At 44.4% G+C, this 8,759-nt stretch overlaps 1 non-coding gene across 1 annotated transcript; it reads left to right on the top strand.

The window, feature by feature from the left end:
* The first annotated feature begins 413 nt into the window (after nt 1–413).
* Nucleotides 414–569, top strand: LOC123150501 (5.8S ribosomal RNA). The gene has a single exon (XR_006475142.1). It is a non-coding gene; the product is annotated as a 5.8S ribosomal RNA (ribosomal RNA).
* Nucleotides 570–8,759: the final 8,190 nt, after the last annotated feature.

The raw sequence follows: 8,759 nt of genomic DNA, 5'->3' as shown, positions 1-8,759 counted from the left end.
CATTACATCCCTTCCCTTTGTACACACCGCTCGTCGCTCGTACCAATTGAGTGATCCGGTGAAGTGTTTGGATCGCTACAGCGGGGGCGGCGAACCGCCCCGACGTCGCAGGAAGTCCATTGAACCTTATCATTTAGAGGAAGGAGAAGTCATAACAAGGTTTCCGTAGGTGAACCTAGGAAGGATCATTGTTGTGTCCATGACCAAAATAGACCGCGCACGCGTCATCTAATCTGCCGGTGATGACATCGTCCGTCGCTCGACCAAGTCCTCGACCGCCTCCCCTCCTTGGAGTGGTGGCTCGGGGTAAAAGAACCAACGACGCCAAAGACATCAAGGAACACTGTGCCTAACCCCGGGGCATGGCTAGCTTGCTAGTGGTCCCCGGTGTTGCAATGCTATTTAGTCCACATGACTCTCGGCAACAGATATCTCGGCTCCCGCATCGATGAAGAACATAGCGAAATGTGATACCTGGTGTGAATTGCAGAATCCCGCGAACCATCGAGTCTTTGAACACAAGTTGCGCTTGAGGTCACTCGGCCGAGGGCACGCCTACCTAGGCGTCATGCCAAATCTCGCTCCCAAACCCCTCTTCCTGAATTGGGATGCGGCATATGGTCCCTCGTCTCGGAAGGGGCGGTGGGCTGAAGATCAGGGTGCACTTTGCCTTGAACACCTTCTCACCTTCTATAATTTCTAACGACACCATTACCTTCCCAAAAAGGTCCAGCAATTTGACTATAGTTGGGAAGGAATCTATCGTCTTGTTTTTTGATCTGTTGCCTGATTTCTATTTCTTTCCTCTTCTTCCTCCATCTTTTTGAAAAAAACAACCATAGTTTCTTGATCTCCAAACGAACGAGAAAGAGCAAGATATTTGTAGACATATCATCACCTGATCTTCTCTACCAACCTGTTTCCCTCCGCGCTCTTAAGTATCATGCATTCATCATTGTCATTTTCAAACTATTCTATGCAACGAGAGTAGATTGCCGAGGCATGCGTATGATGGACGGTCACTCGTCTCTCTCCCTCGTGGACTAGGCCTCAGCAAGCTCCTGAGCCCAAAGTTATGAGCTGGCCTCAACCTCGTGGCACAAAAGGGCTCACCACGCCGACCCAGCTTGGGATGGAACCCACAGGGTTTGGGTACGGATGGAGTCACCCATACCCTTACCCGTCCCATTTGAGCTTACCATCACCCGTACCCATACCTGCTAGTGGGTATAATTTTCCCCATACACGTCACTCGACAGGGTAAATGGGTACCCGCGGATAAAAATACTCACGTTTGCATAACATCAATTTGACGGCAAATAATCATAACATCAACATATAATCATAATTTATACACAATAACACATAGTAACATCAATGCATACTTATAAACAACAACACATTATAAAAAACAACACGTTCATTAAACATCAACTCTTTCTTGTAAACAACAACATATAGTCATAAACAATAGCACATAGTCATACATTTTAACTCAAAAATACACGACAAAATGTAGAGGTAATTTGTCCGTACTTGTTAGACTTTATAAGGGTACATAGTATGTGGGTATTTAAATACATTAAAACTGAGCACATTCCTTGCCTTCCCAGACCATCAAGGTTTCTGGCCGTTGGATATTTGTTCTGGGGTGTTGCTGGCCGTCGGATGACTATCTAATCCCGTAATTAACCAATGGGCCGGGTGTCCTAGGAGGCTATTCCGGTGGAAAAATCGGTGGCCTCTGGTTGATTGGGCCAAGCAGCCCATTTAGCGGTTGGTGAAAGAACAGCCCACCAATTAGCTGGCGTGGGACGTCGCTTCAGTTCAGGTCAACGACATCGAAGGGGCAACAGTCCCTCCCTTCGTTCTCCCTCGCGGCCGCCGATGAATCATCGCGCCTCCACGACGTTTGACCAGCCGCCGTCTATCTTCCTTCTCCATTTGCAGCAGAGAGGGGCTCAACTCTCAGACCAGTGAGGCACAACACCATTGCCGCATCCGACGGCGCCATGGCCCTGATCTCCACCGATGCGGCCATGCGGAGGCGGCGCTTGGAGAGGCCATCGGGTTGGTGTTCGGGCGATGGACAGCGCTGCAAGTGGCGGTGTAGGAGCGGTGGGGCGGCAGCGACTACCACGCCAACGCCGACCAATTCAGCGAATCAATCCTCTCCTAGTTCTATCTCTCAAGGGTACGTACAGCTCCTTCAGCAATCAGCATCCTCAGATAATAAATAATACTATCTGTTCCTCTTCCTCCATGCCCCCTTGAGGCGGGATCCTGTAGTAATGTAGATACTGTTTAGTTTAGCATCTGAATTCTCATAGATCTAGCGTCGTGGTGGTCCGCTACTTGGCTTTCAGATCGATGCAGCAGGGATAGTCTCCACTTTGTGGCCGCATGGGGCTCGAGCCTTAAGGAATGATCATTGGCAGTGACCCAGGTTTGCCTCTACAAGAACAATTCGACAAGGGAAATGGGGGTACATGCCAACATTCGATGGAGTCCGCTGGTACAAATCATTCCCTTGATCCCTACCCTTTATCTTGGATATAATCAGTGTTCTCTGCTGGTTTGGATTTGTCCTTTTCGAAATTCCGAGTGCCTAGGATTAGCATTCCACAACAATCAGGATGTCACCCAGTTGATAGGAATTTTGAGCACAAAGTCACAGACGTGTGTTCTTTATAGGAAAATTATTATGTCCAACTACTACAGTGGATCTGTCAATATATCATGAGTAATGAGGACGATCTTTTTTATTGAAGAGATTATAATATATAAGAGGATATTATGTTCACAAAAAAGAGAGGATATGTTTTTGGTATTCTTCTCGGCCATTATAGAATTGCACTATTACTATCAATAGGTCAATTGGTTTAGCTTTTCCTATAAATTCGACAAAGTAAGGTGCGGGCTTTGAATTTACTTCTCTACTTTTCATGTTATCAAAAATAAAAATAGTTCTCTACTTTTTGTCAACTGATTTCCTTTATCTCTATGTTAGAACCTCACTTTCTTCATGCTAACTTATCAGCGACTTGCTCCTCCGCACAAGATTCTGAATGACCCACTCTTGTGCAGGTCCTAACATTCAGGTTATTTTTTCTACTTATCATCTGATCATCATGATGGCACATGTTGCATTATGAATTAGTTACATAGAGAAGATACCTTTAATTTTTTGGGCTGCCTCTTGAATGTAAAATTTGTGTCTACAAGTCGCTAATTCATCTCATTTCTCGGTTTATTCAAAGGACATCTAGAACATATGTCTTACTTTTTCATTTCTCCAACAGTAATTTGCAAAATAAAAAATTTGTTATCTTGGTAGGTCATGTCTCCCATTTGTTCTCTTTAGCTTTTAGGCATACCAGTTTAGATATTTTAATATTGTAAACAGGATTGCGCATGATGGTTTCAATTTCATTATAAATCCATATCTTCTTCCAACGCGTGAGTATATATAATGGCCACAATGGCATGTTAAATTTCCACTAATTCAAATGATTTAGCTTTCAATACAAGGAGTGACATAGTTACTCCCATGTTTGTTGAAATGCTCAGAAACCACACACCGAGAGGGCTATTATCATATCTATGTTCAAACATGGAGTCGCTAGAGGTAATAGTTTTGGTTTTCACATATAATTTATATACCTACAACATACATATGTTGCCAGATGCATATTTCCCTTCCCCACTATAATCCCTTGTACGTACTCAATGTTTGTACTAATGTTGATTTCTGCTCTTAATTTGTTGCAGTTATTGACGCCCAAGTGCTCGGGACTTTTCTGGCTTGTTTAAAATAAAATCTCGGGGTGTTTCTGGGGTTATTTTGTTCCTGAATTCTGAAACCTGGGATCCCAATGGCTGCTGACAGGTTAGTTAAGTGGAATGTCATATTACATCACCCTTGCAGCACACCCTTCCTTTCCCAATCTCGGCGGGCAAACACAATCGACAGAGGTTACTCGACTATGTTTTTAAGTTACCCCTATACAGATCAGTTAGATGAGGTTGAAGAGAACCTTGCAGATTCGTATTCATCACTTCAAAAGTTGTACCTTACTTGAATATTGATTCTTAGTTTTTCATGTGCAAGGCATGGTGCTCTCCGCTGGTTCTACACTTCTACTTCTACTCCCTGGTTGAAGAAGCTCCTGATCCATGTTACAAGACAGGTAGAATTGTTTTTTTACCTGACAGGCAGAACCGTTTTATTCTTGCCTCCTCAGTTTATTATTTTTGGACAAGCACATCAGTTCAGGATTTGTGCAGTAAAAATTTAGTGTCTCTTGGACTACATGGTTCCGTTATAAAGCTAACCCTTATTAGCACCTGATCATTTGCATACAACTGAAACTACTATCATTAGGTATCATTGTCATGCAGTATGAAACAATTGGAACGAACAGATGAGGTTAACTATGGGCCTGTTCGGAGGCCCTCCACTCCATGAGGCCGCTCCCAGAATCGACGGGTGTTGTAGTTAAAAAGTGCGGAGCGAGAGAAACGGTACTCTGCAGATTCTAAAATACTGCGGAGCGGGTGGACTGCCGAGCGGCCCCTATATTTCCAATATGTTACTTACTGATAAAAAATACGGACACACTAAATGGCATTCTCCGCTAATCGTGCGAGTGTCAGTATGCCATATTTTATGCTTCACTAGGTATCTCTCAGCTATGTAAAATCAGATAAATTTCCCTAAAAGAAGCAAAATCACATGATTATGCCGGTACTAATTTACTTATTTTAATATTCTGCCTATCTTGAGGCAAGTATCTAATTTTACTCCACCAATAGCGTGCACATAGATATATGGGCACTTACACATGCACACACATACACTGAGACTCAGTTACACTAGAATAGGTCTACATTTTTATTTGCCTAGCTTCAAAGATGTAGCAAAGACAGGTAAGCAATAGCGGTTGACAATTTTCAGTTATGGTGGTATTAGGTAAGTATCAAAGATGAGGTGTATTTGGTACTAGGTTTCTGCCAATATTCAGTAAGAGAAAAATTTGTTGAGTATTAAAACCGTTATCGTGTAACTTTACAGATGAGTTATTGTATGTGTACCAAGTAGATACATCTGCAGTCAATCCACCATATGACGCTTCAGTTCATCGCCGTTTAGTTCTTTTTTTTTCTATTACTCTATGGAAGAATAAACAATCTAATGGATTTCCCCTGTTTTATTCACCTCTTTTACAGACTAGCTGCTAATGGATTTTGTGTGTTCCAAAGGCAGGAGAGATGCAAATCCATCAGATTGTGCACTGCAAGGTTTGCTTCTTATGCTTGGTGCAGATGTGATGTAGTTAGAGATTAGTTATTATGTGCATCAGCGTTTGTACATTTTTAAAAATCGCTTGCTTTATACTATATTTCATTTGACATGAGAACAAATATAAAAGCAGATTTTCAGCTTTCTATCTCAATTCTCATTGCAATGTTTATCAGAATGGCACATGTTCCTATTTGGGGATATTCTGAAAGAAAAATCCTCTTACTGTTTGTAAAACAGTACTATTTCCCAGCTCTGGCAAACTGACAATGAGTATGATGCTACAGCTTCTATATTGCACCAAACAGGAATTGTGTGTTTTAGTACTGAAGTGGACATTTTAATTGGTTGTATTCTTTCTCTTTGATATTTGTTTTCATTTGTTGCAAAACTAGAAGTTTGTCTTTGTTGCCACGTCTAAACTTGATCTGTCCATGCGTGTCAATTATACCGCATGATTAAAACACTATTTTGCATACACTTGCGCCAATCACTAACATTATGGCGCTAAAATGGACGGGCGCAACAACGCGCGCCTTTCATGATCTAGTGTGTTATATGATCCCACACCCATACCCGCTCTACCGGGTAGGTTTGAGATTTTCATATTTATATATCCATGGGTAATTTTCCCCCGTACCCTTATCCTAATAGGGTTTTCACTCACTATGTACGTAGGTAATAGTGCCCATTGCCATCCCCAAGCTTGGCCAGGTCACCCGTTGGGTCGAGCCCAAAACCGGCCCGACTGTTTATTTGGTCACTATTTTCAAAAAATGCTCACGTTTTCAAAAAAAACTTTGAAATTTCTACAAAATGTTCAGAAATTAGAAAAATTTAGGAATATTTATGTTTTTCATGTTTTTCATAATTTTTTTGACATTTTGAAATTTATCACAATGTTCAAAAAGTTAAAAATGGTTTGGAATTTCAATTTATTCTTCACATTTTCAAAAATTGTTCACGCTATCGAAAATTTATTTTGATTTTTTCGCATTTTTCGATAAATGTTGGGATTTTTTTGGTTTGGAATTTCAATTTGTATGTCATGGTTTCAAAAAATGTTCAACATTTTCCAAAAAGTAACATTCAACCCTTTTCAAAATTCCGTTCACAAATTCTTGAATCTTGAGCTACAGTATTTTCACAAACTTCAAGGTACAATAATCACGGAATAGCTACAGTACCATGAACTACACATTACCACTGCAGATCTACAGTGAGCCAATGCAGCGTCACATGAATTGGCTTGCCTGCCAGTGGGCCGGCCAAGTTGGCTGCCCGTCTGTGCGTCCTGGTGCTATATAACGAACAATGCGTCATATAAGACGTCCCGTATAAGATGCACACTCCATTTGGGCACTTGAGGGAGGAGGTTCTCTAGTCAATTTTCGAAAGCTCGGTTCTTGTCCTTGCTAGTCGTTGTTTTCCTATTTGGACTATCTAGCTAGTGATGAAAGCTACGTCACCAGTAGGAGATGCTACGTTGGGTTTGGGTAGGTAGGAGGAGCGGCCGCTCGCTCTTCTTCTTCTTCTTCTTCTTCTTCTTACGTACCTACGTGGTGTGGCCGGGTAGCTTACTGCTGGTGCGCGCAAGGATGTTCTTATGAAACACTTGCTAGCCAACTCTAACAAAGTTGTCATATGTTTTGATTGTCATGATAATTGTCATTACAATGATTTTGATTTAAAGCGGCACTCTGACAAAGTTGTTAGCATGCATTCGGATCGTCATAATTTATGAAACTCGCTCAAAAGGGAGCTTCTAGCCCCCAAATTTGAGGCTATGGAGCCCCCTTTGAAGCTTGCTCTATATCCAACTGCCGGCGCGGGAGATAAGTTCCAGCTTCTTCTGCCTCGCACCACGGCCGAGTTTTGAAGCTGCGTAGCCTCTCAAGCACCACCTGCGAGCAATCACCCGTTCATAATGCCACACCCGCCCCCTCAAATTTCAGTGGCGACCATCGGATGGCCGTCACGTGGCATCATCTCCTAGTTTGCGCGTGAGCAGGCCGGGAGGTGCCGTGTGAACAGTTAGGAGGCGTGCAAGCAAGCCGCCGCACTGTTTCTCACCGGGATATACGCCCTTTGACCGTCCACAGTCAACCACCCGCCACCTCCCGAACCGCCTCCTTAATGGCCGCCTCCTTAATGGCACCTGCGCCGGCCTATAAAAGGCTGACACCCTCTTGCTTTATTAGACTCATTTTTTTATGTTGATTGTTTTGATTTTGTGTTGTGAAAGGAAATTTTCAGAGGGAGCGGGAGAAACCAGAGTTGTCAACATGACATAGATACGTGGCTCCTCAGGACGCGAGCGAGTGTGTGAGTGATGCAGAGTCCATTTGGCCACTTGACGAGGAGGTTCGCGGGTCAATTTTCGAAAGCTCAATTCTTGTCTTTGCTAGTCGCTTTTTTCCCGTGTATGTGGAGTGGAGTAGACAGTGGAAAGCTAAGTACTACTGTATACCACAAGTTAGGGCTAGTCGGCTAGCCACCCAGTCACCCAGTCTCCCTGCACTGCACTGTTGAGTAGGTAGGAGGAGCGGCCGGCCTTCCTGTTAGGTGGTGTGGCCGGGTAGCTGCCACTCGCGCGGGCTTAGGGCCAGCCAGGGATGGTCTTCACCAAGGATATTCAGGCTCGTGTCATGCCGTCTCTCGTCAGAGGGACAATTCGTTTTATCCGCATTAGAATATTTGTCTTTGTAGAAGGACAAGATATGGGCTGTGCAATTTCGATATATTGATCGGTGCACCAGACACGTATATATAATTACATAGGTGGGCCACAACCTCAACTATACAAAGGAAACAGGAGGTGGGCCCTACACACAAATATACACGTACACAATATACTCAACACCCCCCCCCCCCCCCCCCCCCCCCCCGCAGTCGAAGCGGCGCCAGTGACGCAGAGACTGGAACGGAAGTCCTCGAAGGTAGAGCTCGGCAGTCCCTTCATCATCACATCGGCGAACATCACATCGGCGAACTGCTGAGCGGTCGGCACATGGAGAACCCGCATACGTCCAAGAGCCACCTGCTCGCGCACAAAGTGAATGTCCAGCTCGATGTGTTTAGTCCGGCGATGATGAACGGGGTTGGCGGAGAGGTACACCGCAGAAACATTGTCACAGTAGACAACCGTAGCCTGGGAGACGTCGTGATGCAGCTCCTGAAGTAACTGTCGTAGCCAGGTGCACTCGGCGATAGCGTTGGTTACAGCTCGGTACTCAGCCTCGGCGCTAGAGCGCGAAACCGTGGGTTGTCGCTTGGACGACCACGAGACGAGTGAAGGGCCGAGGTAGACGCAGTAGCCAGAGGTGGACCGACGAGTATCAGGGCAGCCAGCCCAGTCTGGATCGGAGTAGGCCACCATCTCTAGAGAAGTAGACGCCGTGAGTGTCAACCCGAGGGTCATCGTGCCGCGGATGTAGAAAAACTCCGAAGTATGTGG

Source organism: Triticum aestivum, chromosome 1B (assembly GCF_018294505.1).
Source record: "Triticum aestivum cultivar Chinese Spring chromosome 1B, IWGSC CS RefSeq v2.1, whole genome shotgun sequence".
Lineage (NCBI taxonomy): Eukaryota > Viridiplantae > Streptophyta > Magnoliopsida > Poales > Poaceae > Triticum > Triticum aestivum.
The sequence above is the reverse complement of the archived record's forward strand: the minus strand, read 5'-3'. Positions and strand labels throughout refer to the sequence as shown.